Source organism: Phoca vitulina, unplaced genomic scaffold (genome assembly GCF_004348235.1).
Source record: "Phoca vitulina isolate PV1807 unplaced genomic scaffold, GSC_HSeal_1.0 scaffold49, whole genome shotgun sequence".
NCBI classification, from domain to species: domain Eukaryota; kingdom Metazoa; phylum Chordata; class Mammalia; order Carnivora; family Phocidae; genus Phoca; species Phoca vitulina.
The window spans coordinates 805,006-819,752 of NW_022589752.1; the positions used below are offsets into that span (position 1 = coordinate 805,006).

The following is a 14,747-nucleotide window of genomic DNA, read 5'->3' on the forward strand; positions in this document are numbered from 1 at the left end:
CACGCCTAAGTTGACAGAACCAATTTAAAAAAAGAATGTCAGAAAAAACTGGAGAAACAGAGCACTGCCCAAGAGTAAGAGGCAAATGCAAACTAGAATGAGTACAGCTCCTCCTTTTCTTATGATGGGGTTATATCCTGATAAACTCATCACAAAATAAAAATATCATAAATCAAAAATGCATTTAATACACCTAGCCTACTGAACATCACAGCTTAGCCTAGCCTACCTGAAATGTGCTCAGAACCCTTACATTAGCTACAGTTGGGCCAATCACCTAACGCAAAAACCTATTTTAAAAAGACTGTCGGGTTCTTCCACAGGAGGTCTACACGCTGTCGCTGGGGCCGCCGCCATGTCTCTAGTGATCCCTGAGAAGTTCCAGCACATTTTGCAAGTACTCAACACCAATATCAATGGGCGGCAGGAAATAGCCTTTGCCATCACTGCAATTAGGGTGTGGGGTGAAGATATGCTCACGTGGTGTTGAGAAAAGCAGACATCGATCTGAGAGGGCCAAGAGCTCACTGAGGATGAGGCAGAACGTGTGATCACCATTATGTAGAATCCTCGCCACTATAAGATCCCAGACTGGTTTTTGAACAGACAGAAGGATGTGAAGGATGGAAAGTACAGCCAGGTCCTGGCCAAAGGTCTAGACAACAAACTTCGTGAAGAACTGGAGTGACTGAAGATTAGGGCCCACAGAGGGCTGCACCACTTCTGGGGACTTGGTGTCCAATGCCTGCACACCAAGACCACAGGGTGCCGTGGCCGCATCGTGGGTATGTCTAAGAAGAAATAAATCTGTAGGCTTTGTCTGTTAATAAACAGTTTATACACCTAAAAAAATTCTTTTTAAATAAAATAAAATAAAATAGAGTGTTGGGGCACCTGGGTGGCTCAGTCAGGTAAGCATCTGCCTTTGGCTCAGGTCATGATCCCCAGGTCCTGGGATTGAGTCCCCCATTGGGCTCCCTGCTCAGCAGGGAGTCTGCTTCTCCCTCTCCCCGTACTCGTACTCTCTCTCTCTCAAATAAACAATAACATCTTTTATTTATTTATTTTTTTTTTAATTTTATTTATTTATTTATTTGACAGAGAAAGAGAGATAGTGAGAGCAGGAACACAAGCAGGGGGAGTGGGAGAGGGAGAAGCAGGCTTCCCACGGAGCAGGGAGCCCGACGTGGGGCTCGATCCCAGGACCCTGGGATCATGACCTGAGCTGAAGGCAGACACTTAACTGATTGAGCCACCCAGGCATCCAAATAAAATCTTTTAAAAAATAAAATAAAATGGAGTGTTGAAATACCTCATGCTATTTATTGAATACTGTAGTAAAAGTGGAAAACAGAATGGCTGTACAGGTACAGAATGGTTGTCAGTGTACCGGTTTTTTACCCTCGTGATCATGTGGCTGGCCAGGAGCTGCTGCTGCCGCTCCCCAACATCACCAGAGAGGATTACACTGCATATCGCTAGCCCAGGAAAAGATCCAAACTCAAAATTTGAAGTACAGTTTCTACTGAATGTGTATTGCTTGCATACCATCATAAAGTCAAAAAATCCTAAGTCGAATCATGGTAAATTGGAAATCATCTGTAATTTTGATTAGCTTCATCAAAAAGCAGATCATCTATGTACTCTGGTAAGCGCTGTGAATTGTGCAAGACTGTTGAATCTCAGATCTGTATCTCTGAAACAAATAATGCAATATATGTTAAGAAAAAAAAAAGAAGAAGATAGCAGGAGGGGAAGAAAGAAGGGGGGGAAATCGGAGGAGGAGACAAACCATGAGAGACGATGGACTCTGAAAAACAAACTGAGGGTTCTAGAGGGGAGGGAGGTGGGAGGATGGGTTAGCCTGGTGATGGGTATTAAAGAGGGCACGTTCTGCATGGAGCACTGGGTGTTATGCACAAACAATGAATCATGGAACACTACATCAAAAACTAATGATGTAATGTATGGTGATTAACATAACAATAAAATTTTTTTAAAAAAAAAGCAGATCATCTTTGCCCCAAGTAGATAGAGGATAAGGCCAAGGGTCTTGCCATTCACCTAGAAAGACAAAGTGGCCCTTCCTGAAATTGCTGGTATGAGGCTTAGAGGTAGGATCACTTAAAACTTATGTAATGCTGTTTCTTCTATCTTCACACATGTATTATTTAGATTTGCAAAACAAGAACCTAATAATTATCAGCTCCAAACAAATAATTAATTTTGGGTACTTAAGCTCCTGGGAATCACATGAATAGGGTATCCCTAAAAAGCCCAAGCACTGAAAAATGTTTTCACGACTTCCATTTCTGAAACACAGGCTGGCTGGATTTCTGAGCCATCACTCCAGCTGAAAACAACTGTAAATGCTGAGTACAGCTTACATGCTTTCATCTCATCTTAAAGGCCTTGACGAGAAGAGGAGATGGTAAGCAATTCCAAGGCCTAAATTTAGGTGAAGATAGGAACCAAGAGGGAAAACAAGCAAGGAGGCTACTTTTGCCCTAAGAGTATTTGCTGAACCTGGAGAACTTGTGATTTTGTCCTCATTGCCTTCAGGGATGTTTATGGTCCTGGATGGAGAGTTAAAGCATATGTGCTCACAGATCCTCTTTCTTCCTCTCAAACCCACAGGGAGACTGCTGTTCCTATTCCTACTCATAGTTTCTTTGTGGGCACATGTCTAGTTTTGGACAATGGAACTTCTGTACACCACTTCCAGTCCTGGCCCTTAAGGTAATCTGTAAGATCCTCAGCTTCCTTATCTAAAAGTGAAAGATTTCTTGAGAGACTGTGAAGGAAATAAACCCAGGAGAGCCATCTGACTTATATCTGACTGTGACATGAACAAAATAGTACATTTTTATTTTTTGTAAGCCACCAGGATTTTGGCTATAGTAGCTTGTGGTCATTATGCTGAGAAATTCAGGAAACTAAGAAGAAACCCTAAGCCCTATAAGTGTAAAAACAATGTCAACCCACTCTACTGGCCAAAACCTAGGAAACACTCATAAAGAACAGCATCTCAGTTGAAAGAAAAGGAGAGCAGTGAGAATGATTCTGAAAAACTAGAAACACAAATAAGTGCACACATGGATCACTAGATCATATTCATATTTCCTGGATTGTGAAAACATCTTAAATTAAGAATTTAGTTTAAACTTATCTCAGATTGTAGTATTCCTTGGAGTCTGGCAAATGCAAACATAAATCCTTTCTGTAAGAATTCATCTTCACCTTAGGCATCAAGGAATTTCCACAAATAATTTTATTTTTTTAAAAGATTTTATTTATTTATTTATTTGGGAGAGAGAGAGAGAGGGAGAAACAGCATGAGAGGGGAGACGGTCAGAGGGAGAAGCAGGCTCCCCATTGAGCCAGAAGCCCAATGTGGGACTCAATCCCAGGACTTCAGGATCATGACCTGAGCGGAAGGCAGTCGCTTAACCAACTGAGCCACCCAGGTGCCCCTCCACAAATAATTTTAAAGGGAAGATATACAGATCACACCCCAAAATCACTGGAAACAGGAAGAAACAGGGGAGAATGAGCAAAAACAGCAGAAATAACAGCAGAAACAGGCATGAAAAAGATTATATACTGAAATTATCAGAAATATAATTCTACAATTACTGTGCTGAAAACATAAATGACTCATGTGAAAGCATCTGCAGAAATCAGAAAACTATGAAGAAAGACCAGCAGATTTGTAAAGGGTGCAAACAGAACTTCTAGAGTTAGAAAATGTAATAATGAATTTCATGAACATAAGATGTACTTATTTGTTTCGTTATTACGTCCTTATTTGAAAACTTTCTTACAAACTATGGCAATATTGACTCAAAGGAACATAGTTATTGAAATGAAAACTCATTCAGATCCTGAAATGAATGAACGAATGAATGAACAAAAGAAAGAAAGAAAGAAAGAAAGAAAGAGACTAAGAAAGAAACTATACTATGAAGAAGAAGAAGAAGGTGGAAGGGGGGAGGAAGAGGAAAATTCATTGGGAAATTTTAATAGCAAATGAGACAGAGCTAAAGGGAGAATTAGTGAAATGTAAAATAGGTCAGAAGAAATTATCTAGAAAGCTGCACACTGAGAAAAACAAATTTAACATTTTTTGAAAATATTTTTAAAACATGGGGAAGTACTTTCAGGATTGTCGGATAAGGATCTCTGAAAATCAGGTCCTCCATAAAATAAAATATTGTCCAAAGCAACTTTTTCAGTATTCTGGAATTTAGCCACTGGCTTGCAACAATCCATGGGACATTTACTCAAGGCTGAATCACAGTAACAGTAGTGAGACTTGTGATGTTTAAACTTTCTCTAGTCTCATCTGCATTCGCCAGCTCTGTAGTAGCCATGAAAACCAAGAGCCTCACAACTGTCATAGCTATGAACCAGAAAAGTTAAACCTAGGTTAATTGAGATTAACCACACTTAGGAATAGAAAAAGAAAATAAACAAAATGAACAGAGCTTCAGAGACCTGTGGGAAACCATTAAGTATATCAACATACATTTGATACCAGAAGGAGAGAAAAGAGATAAGGGGGAAGAAAAAATATTTGAAAAATAATGATTGACAAGTTCACACATTTGATCAGAAATCATAGAGCCAAAGAACAGTGGGCAACATATTCAAAGCACTGAAGGAAATAGACTGTCAACCAACAATTTTATATCCAACAAAACTAACCTTCAAAATAAATGAAAAATTAAGACATTCCCAGATAAATAGAAACAGAGAATCTATCACTAGTAGATACACCCTACAAGAGACACTAATAATAATTTTTCAGGCTGAAATAAAAGGACAATAATTACTCAAATCCATATAAAAAAATAAAAAGCATCAATAAAAGTAACTACATTTAGAAATATAAATGACATTATAAGTACTATAATTTGTAACTCTTTTCTTCTCCTATCTGATTTAAAAGACAATTGCATAAAATAATAACTATAAAACTGTTCTGAAGGGCTTATAATGAATAAAGATGTACTTTCTATGATAATAATAGCACAAAGGAGCAGTGAGGAAACAGAACTTTACTGAGTCAAAGTTTTCATATTAAGGTGGTACTAATATGAACTAGGTTGTTTTAAGTTAACATGTTCATTGTAATTTCCAGCACAGATTGATAGAATGTAAAAGATACACCATGAAAATAGTAAATAAAGGAAAATTGGAGTGGCTATCCTAATATTAAACAAAATTTAGACTTAGTAACAAAAATTGTTACTGGAGACAAAGAAGGGCTTTCATAATGATAAAAGATTCAATTCATCAAGAAAATATAGCAATTATAAACATATAAGCACCTAACACTAGAGCCCCAAAATGCATGAAACAAAAACTGACAGATAAAAATAAACAATTCACTATCATTAATTGGAGACTTCAATAGCCCACTTTCTATACTAGATAGAAGAACAAGGTAGGTCAACAAGGAAACAGAAGATCTGAACAACACTATAAACCAAATAGATCTAACAGACACAGAATACTCCATTCAACAACAGCGGAATACACATTTGTTTCAGGGGTGTATGGAACATTCTTCACCTTAGACCATATGTTAGGCTATAAAACAAGCCTCAGTAAGTTTATAAGAGTTTAAACCATACAAAGTATATTCTCTGGCCACAGTGGAATGAAATTAGGAATCTGTAACAGAAGCAAATTTGGGGAATTTTCCAAAAAATGTGTAAATTCAACATCACAATACTAAATAACCAATGGGCCCAACAACAAATCAAAGGAAAACTAGAAAATATTGTTAAATAAATAAACACAAAATTACAGTGCACCAAAAATCATGAGATGCAGTTAAAGCAGTGCTTAGAGGGAAATTATTAGCTATAAACATCTATATTTTAAAAATGAAGAAAAAGCTCAAATTAATAAGCTAACCTTCCATCTTAAGAAACTAGGAAAGAATAAATTAAACAAAATGTAAGAAGAAGGAAGGAAGAAATAAAAATTAGAGTGGAAACAAATGAAATAGAGAATAGAAAAATAAAAGAGAAAATCAATAAAACCAAAAGGTGATTCTTTGAAAAGATCAACAAAATTGACACACCTTTAGCTGGACTGACAAAAAAAAGGCACAATACTCAATTTACTAAAATCAAGAATGAAAGCAGGGACATCACTACTGAACTTATAGAAAAAAAGAATTTCCCCAAAAAATGTTAGAGCAGTTAAATGGCAACAAATTAGATAGTCTAAGTGAGATGGATGAATTCCCAGAAAGACATGACCTATTAAAAAATAGATTCAAGCTGTTAAGCGTCTGCCTTCAGCTCAGGTTATGATCCCAGGGTCCTGGGATCGAGCCCCACATCGGGCTCCCTGCTCAGCAGGATGCCTGCTTCTCCCTCTCCCACTCCCCCTGCTTGTGTTCCCTCTCTCACTGTCTCTCTCTCTGTCAAATAAATAAACACAATCTTAAAAAAAAAAGATTCAAGAAGTAAAGAAAATCTGAATAGACATATCACAAGCAAAAAGATTTAATTGGTAATAAACCCTCCCCACCACACACACACATACACACACACACACACACACACACACACACATGCCAAAGACTAAATGGGTTCACTGGTGAATACTACCAAACAAAGAATTAACACCAATCCTTCACAAACTGTTCCAAAAGATGGAACAGCACAAAACACTTCCCAACTCATTCATTCCATAAGGCCAGTATTATCCTTATAACAAAATCAGACAAATACATATCAAAAGAAAACTACAGATTAATATATCATTATGAATAGAGATGCAAAAATTCTCAACAAAATACTACCAAACTGAATTCAGAAAAACATAAAAGATTATATAACAAGACCAAATGAGATTTATCTGAGGAATGCAAGGTTGGTTTACCATGAAAACCAATCAATGGAAAACACCATATTATGGAATAGAGGACAAAACCTACACAATCAAGTCAATAGACACACACACAATACACAAATCATTTCCTAAAATCCAATACTCTTTCATAATGAAACATACAATAAACCAGAAATAAAAGGAAATTTCTCAACCTGATAAAAGTCATCTACAAAAACCACAGAGCTAATATAATTAATGGTGAAAGAATGCCTTCCCCCTAAGATCGTTAACAAGAAAAGGATGTCTACTTTTACCACTTCTATGTAACATTTCACTTAAGATTCTAGAGAAACATTTACAAAAATAAATGGTTTAATATATCAGAAAATGTAACAATTTTAAATGTATATGTGTCTATTTATATAACCACAAAATATAGGCAGGAAAATTTTACATAACTATAAGGGCAAGTTAATATATCCACAATCAAAATGGAAAAAATTTTAACACATTTTCCCCAGTATCTGATAGAATACAGACAAAAAGAAAAAAGGCTATAAAATACTGAATAGCACACCCTACAAACCTGACCTAATGGAGCGAAACGGAACACTGCACAAACACTGCAAACCATGTTCTCTCAAATACATATCAATTATTTACATAAATTGCCATGAGTTGGCCCCCAAACTACTCTCAGACAATTTCAAAGTCATATAAATAAAGATCATAATTCAGTTACCCTAGAGGTCAGTTAATAAAAAAATAACATGGGAATATTCTATGTTTGGAAATAAAGAAGTATCATTTAAGCTATGAGTCATGGTCCAATTAATAAATCATAGTGGAAATAGATGACAAGAAAAGTAAAACTGTCTACTGAAAATGGAGAAGAAGGACTACACAATATAATAAAAAGAAAGAAGTAAAAGATGGCTTGAAATATAAAAAGGAGTTAGGAAAAGAAGGTACTAGGTGGGGGAAATTGGGAATATCTTTACAAACAATAGAAGCAAACATAAAATAACAGGAACCGTGAATTTTCAGAAAGCAAGGCAGAGTGGAAAAATTTACTCCTAATCTTGATTTTTAAAATTCAATAAAATAGGAATTTATGGATATGTCCTTAACATAAACACCACACACAGGTTTCAAACCAATAGTCTGAATAACTTACTATCAGAACAGAAAACAGCAAAAAGTTAAAACAAAATAAAGGAAAACAAGTTGATTAAACTGAAGGAAGAAAGATTTTTTAAGAAGTTGGACAGAAGGCAAACTAGAGAGACACAAAAGGGAAAATGAGATATTAGAGACCAGAATAGATATATTTAAATGAAAAAAAAGATCTTTTCCAATACCCCTAGGTATTGGAAAAGAGAAAGATGTACAAATTTTATAGCATAAAGGGTGACTAAAACCCAAAAAAATCTGACAAAGACAGAGAGATGAGGTCTCCGATAGTCATCTGAAATGACCCACCGCATGTCCTCCACCGGAGACAGGGTTAAAGGTGTAGAGAGGCCATGGTGAGATCAACTGGGGGAATCACCCTTGAAGACTGGGAAAAGTATGCAAAATTGCCAAATAAAATTTTTGGACAGACTCGGTGGGGGGGACCAAGGATAGAGGAAAATATTCAAAGAATTACTGGGTGAGTTTCAAAGTAACACAAAGTTTATTATAAGTGGACAATGTAAGTATTAACCATGCCCTGTAGGGACATGCCAAGAAATGCATGGAATTTGGGACTCTTAAGGAAAGACACAACCAAGACGAGGCAAGATAAAAGGGAGCCAGGCAGGATAACAATAGATCAAGTGTAGGCCTGCATTAGATTTTTGTTGATGGAAAAACACCTCCTATGTCAGATTAGCCAATTTTAAAAGGGAAAGATAGGTGAGGTTTGCTTTAATAGTTGATGTTTTAGTAGATCCATACCTTAATGACTCGTTTCTCTTACAATGGGAGACCCCACAAAACAAACTCTGAAAGAGTACATGAGAAAAAAATCACTGAGGCTGGGAAGAAAGAAGAATTAAAAACAAAAATGGAGGGGCGCCTGGGTGGCTCAGTTGGTTAAGCGACTGCCTTCGGCTCAGGTCATGATCCTGGAGTCCCGGGATCGAGTCCCACATCGGGCTCCCTGCTCAGCAGGGAGTCTGCTTCTCCCTCTGACCCTCCCCCCTCTCATGTGCTCTCTCTCTCTCTCTCTCTCATTCTCTCTCTCTCAAATAAATAAATAAAATCTTTAAAAAAAAAATGGAATTTTTTGGAATTTTCTACAGTAGAAAAGTACAGGGTATGATTTTTAAAAGTGATTTAAATGTGAAAAACTCAGCTGAGCCTCTCTGAAAGGAGTAGAGGAAGAGCAGTGGGAAAAGAAGTACTTGAGATATATCCCACAACTGGGAAAATAAAGATATAAGAGTAAGAAATGCTACTCAAGTCCTGAAACAAAGGCTGAGGAAAACATGTCTTGAGGAGCACATAACAGAAGCATCCATCCACCCTATGCTCCCAGAGACAAACCCTTGAGATTCAACAAGAGGAGCCTCAGTTGAGGAATCTGCTGAGGCTGATTCTCCAGTTGGAACATAAGTGGAGACTATGTGAAAATCTTCCAGGAGAAGTAGATTTCACAGGCACTTCCTTAGGAAGAGGACATCGAAGTGGCTTCTGTAGCATGACCTGAATTTGGGGGCTTACAAAAGGATGGTAGCGGCTGCCAAAGAATGCCCACACTCAAAGGGTAAATGGAAATGAAGAGGTTTTGAATATTCTTGTTGAGGCAAAAATAGAGATCCACAAAAGACCTCCTAACTGGGTCTGCTATCATTGAAATCTCTGTGTTCTTGAGAGAGATGACAGTATCCACAGGTGGATTTTTCCCCCCTCATGTGCAAACACACAGTACCATAATTACCTCTGGTGAATCGACGTTCATAGATCATGGAATTCAAACAACTCACTTAGATGGACATTCTGATAAACCTGAAATCAAAGTTTTCTCTTTTCAGTCTATCTCCTTCAGTCACCAGAGTTCCCAACTTTGGAGTTTACCGAGTACTATGTTCTGGGAACATCATTTTCCTTGGGATAGCTCTTCTCTAGGAGTTTGGGAATATTATCTTTTTAAATTTTGTGGTGGGGTAGGTGCAGGGGGCTGAAATCGTGATTGTGTTGAGTAGCCTGTTGTTTAAAGAGGAAGCATGTTTAAATTAACTTCCTGAGATCCCAAAAGAACCATATCCATTAAAGGCAGTACCCACTGAAGCTTCTCTAGCTTTGATTTTCAGCATTGGCTGGCATTAAAATCAACTTCAAGCCTTTAAAAACTGTGAGTTCCATAGCCCAATAATTACCAGACTGTGGTCCCCAGACCATGACCAGAACCAACAACATCACCTGGAAACTTGTTAGAAATGCAAACTTGGGGGTAGGGTCCAGCACTCTGTTTTAGTGAACCTTCACAGGGATTCTAAGGCACAGTAAAGTTTGAGGACCACTGCCCTAGCTCATCTCAAGCAAATGAAATCAGAAACTCAAGGAGTCTGGTCATCAGATTCAGAATCACTGTATTAAAGAATCCCTGAATCTACGCAGACACTGGAGTGAGAATCATCTGGCTGAGACTGGGCAGAAAAGAGATTGGGAAATTAGAATTGGGAGGACGGGCAGGGGGTGGGGGGGAGTAATTTAAGACATTTGGATTATAATTTCTTTGGAGTTTCCAAGATCAAGCAAATTTTATTATGACTTTTTTTTTGTATTTTGCAATTCACAAAAGCAAAATAATTTGGTTTCAGATTTTTAAACCCTGTGGACTTTAGCTAATTTGTAATAATTAAAAGGACTTGAGATGGGACGCCTGGGTGGCTCAGTCGGTTAAGCGTCTGCCTTTGGCTCAGGTCATGATCTCAGGGTTCTAGGATCAAGTCCTGCATCGGGCTCCTTGCTCAGCAGGAAGCCTGCTTCTCCCTCTGCCTGCCGCTCCCCTTGCTTTACTCTCTCCGACAAATAAATAAATAAAATCTTAAAAAAAAAAAAAGGACTTGAGATGAAAGTTGTAAAGCGCACAGAGAAGTACAGAGAACCGTGTAACTGATCTGCATATTCCTCAGATTAAACAATTATCAACATTTTTCCATATTTGTTTCAACTACTCTTTTTCTTTTCTTCCTTCCTTTTTTTTCTGTTTTTGTTTTTTGTTGTTTTTTGTTTGGGTTTGGCTTAGTTTTGGTTTGTTTTGTTTTTTGAGGGGTGGTACTATAGTATTTTTGAGAAAATCCCTGGTATTGTTTTATTTAGAATCATAGGTACCTTCCATAAGTTTCACTAAAATATAGGGACATGTTCTTACATAACTGTAATTCTATTTTCTTTTGTAACAGTTTAGTAATTTTTCAGTATCATCTAATACCTTGTTTGTAATAATATTTCCTCAACTGTCTTAAAAATATCTTTCACAGATTCATTTGAAACAGGAACTAAACAAGGTCCACACATGCTATTTCATTGTTACATTTTTTAAAGCTGTTAATTTAGAAGTCACTTCTCCCTTTCATATTCATGTCACTGACTTGTGAATGAAATAAGATGGTTCTTCTGTAGAGTGTCCCCATATTGGATTTGTCTGATTGCTTCCTCCTGGTGCTATTTAAATTTTTTTCCTTCCCTTCTCTTCCCATTAAACTGGAAATTAGATATTAGAAGCCTAGATTCAGGTTCAAGCTTTTTTGTGAGACTACTTCATGTGTATTTCATAAAGTCTGGTTATTGGGCTATGTCAATGTTAACCCTAACAAGTATATTCAGACAGTGGCTGTCGATCCTTCTGTTATAATCATCAACTTTTCCCTTCAAGATTTTGACATCCATTAATGGTCACTCTTTGAATCAATTACTGCTTTGAAAATCACAAAATGATGCATTTATAATGTTATCGCCTTACCTATATTTTCATTTGGGATTCTATAAAACCAACTTACTCTCATCAACTAAGGGTCTTTAGTTAACTTGAAATAATGTACAGAACAAGATGAATAAATGCTCAGCTCTTTCTCTCTTTGATAACATTTATCAAAAATTTAAAGAACACATCCTCCACTCGGCAGTTATGCTTCTAGAAATGTTTCCTACTGGGGTGTCAGTGGCTCAGTCAGTTAAGCAGCCAACTCTTGATCTCAGCTCAGGTCTTGATCTCAAGGTCCTGAGTTCGAGCCCCACATTGGTCTCCATGCTGGGCATAGAGTCTACTTAAAAAGAAAAAAAGAAAAGAAAAGTTTCCTACATACATACTTACACAAATGTGGAAAGAAGTATGTACAAAGATTTTTACTGTAGGATTTTTTGTAATAGCAAAAATACATTTCTGAAAATAACCTAAATATTTCTCAATAGGACATTGCCCAAATAAATAACAATGTATTTGTGCAAAAGAATACTACACAGCCATTAAAAAGTGTGTTTCTCTTAGGAAAGTAAGAAAACGAACTTCTTAATTTAATAGACTATCTACTGCAAGCCCACAGCAATTATCTGATTTCATGAAGAGAACTCACATAGACATCCTCTACTATCTCATTTATTTTATAAATAGTATTAAAGTCCTGGACAACATAACGAGGCAAGAAAAAGAAATAATAGGTATAAGAATTGGAAGGAAAGAGACAAAATAACCAATACTGGTGCAGAGAATAAGGGAGTCCAGCAAGTTTGCTCAATACAAGATCAATATGTAAAAATCGACAACATTCCTCTATCGCGGCACCACCCAACTATAAAATGTACTAGGAAATAGGATACCCTGAACAATAGCAATAAAACTATTAAATGTCTAGGAAATAACCTAACACATAATAAATAGAATTTCATAAAATACTGAGTAAAGGAAAGAGCTGTGAATGAAGAACAAAGGTACTGGCAAATATCAGTGAAGTCTGAAGAAAACATTTGGATGACGACACGGGTTTGGACTAGACTCACCCTATTGCTAACCAAAGCTTCCATTTCAGCCACAATCAAAGTCTAGCTGCTGCCCCATGTTCTGGGACAATGAATAGGGAAGGAGAATAAATTCAAGGTGGCAAGGGCTCTTCATATATCTGCTCCCAATGGGCTGAGGAAGGCTTTTTGTTAGAAATTTTGGCTCATCTCATGGAATGCCCATCTGCATTGTCTGCCATGTGACGGATTTTCTTCTACAAGAGGCAAGTTTCACAAGTCATTAATTATACCAGATGGTGGTGAAAGACTTAATAGACAACATAAATCTGCTGGAGAAACAAACATCAACAAATCACTTCAGGAAATAGCATCCATCCATATATCATTATGGACAGTCACTAGTTTTGCCACAGTGGGTATCAGACATCAAAGTTGGTTGGATAGTCATAAATTAAGTCATCCAGAAATCCAGATAGGAAATTCTTATTTTTACAAAATGTAAAACCCCAGAAGATTAATTCTAGGAGGAAAAATATATATTATGTCTCTATATTTGAACAGAAATATAACTCAGCATGATGCATTCATAGTGCAGTCTGCTTGAAACCCTGTGAAAATAGAAAATTGATTAAGAACATATTATTAGGGGCACCTGGGTGGCTCAGTCATTAAGCGCCTGCCCTCGGCTCGGGTCATGATCCCAGGGTCCTAGGATCGAGCCCCGCATCGGGCTCCCTGCTCCGCGGGAAGCCTGCTTCTCCCTCTCCCACTCCCCCTGCTTGTGTTCTCTCTCTCGCTGTCTCTCTCTGTCAGAAAAAAAAAAAAAAACTTAAAAAAAAAAACATACTTGTTGCGGGGCAGGGACCTATTATCTGTGACAGGGTTGCTCTTTTGAGTAGAAACTGGTGCCAACGTACAGCAATGAGGTCAAAGTTGTATGTTCATATCCCCTGGTGGGCCAATTTTTTGTTTTGTTTTCAGGTTATATTGTACAATTTGCCCTTAATAGGACAGAAAGAGGGTGGGAGGAGTGGGTCTATATGAATCTATCTCTATTACCCAAAGGGCTCAAAGGGCTTATTCTGCAGGTGGCAGATCAGTAGTATCATCTTTAAAATGAAAGAGATCCAACCGTTATGAACACAAATGATACTTGTAACTCCTATCAGTGGTGGAAAATCTTAAATATTATTTCAAGCAATGTAACCCATTGTTTCACTCTTGATATGAGATAAAGTACTTTTATACCATATGAGACCTAGTAACAACTTAACTCACACTATTTTCCACAGAAAAATGTGTCTTCTTGTGAATTTTCCTAGTTCAGCATTAAACATTAAAAGAACTCACCATAGTAGCTCATGGAAAAGAAATACATTCTAACGTTCTTGCTAGCTTCCCTGGATATTGCAAAACATCATACTGCTAGTTCTTTTGCACAATACCCATTATTACAATATTTTTAGCACTTGACTTTTCCATTGTGAGTAAAAGAAATAGCTATTAAAAACTTAATGATAGTAATAGTATAATTATTATTACTACTAGTATATAAACACTAGTATAATAAAAGTAATAATATGTATTATGCTTAGTAATGGCTCATTAATTGGGACACCTTGAAAATTTTTGCCCATTTCTCAGAATTGCCACTGACCAAATTTTTCAAATGTGTATATTTAGATAAAACATTGACACTGAATCTAATAAAACTGAAACCATGAGGGGTGCCTGGGTGGCTCAGTCAGTTAAGCATCTGCCTTCAGCACAGGTCATGACCCTGGGGTCCTGGGATCAAGCCCCCTGCTCAGCGGGGAGCCTGTTTCTCCCTCTCCCTTGCCTGCCACTCCCCCCTGCTTGTGCTCTCTCTCTCTCTAATAAATAAATAAAATCTTAAAAAAAAACCAAACTGAAACCTTGATACTTGAATTCTAGTCATAATT

At 37.1% G+C, this 14,747-nt stretch overlaps 1 pseudogene; it reads left to right on the top strand.

The window, feature by feature from the left end:
• The first annotated feature begins 355 nt into the window (after positions 1 to 355).
• Positions 356 to 805, top strand: LOC116621600 (annotated as a pseudogene).
• The last annotated feature ends 13,942 nt before the right edge of the window (positions 806 to 14,747 follow it).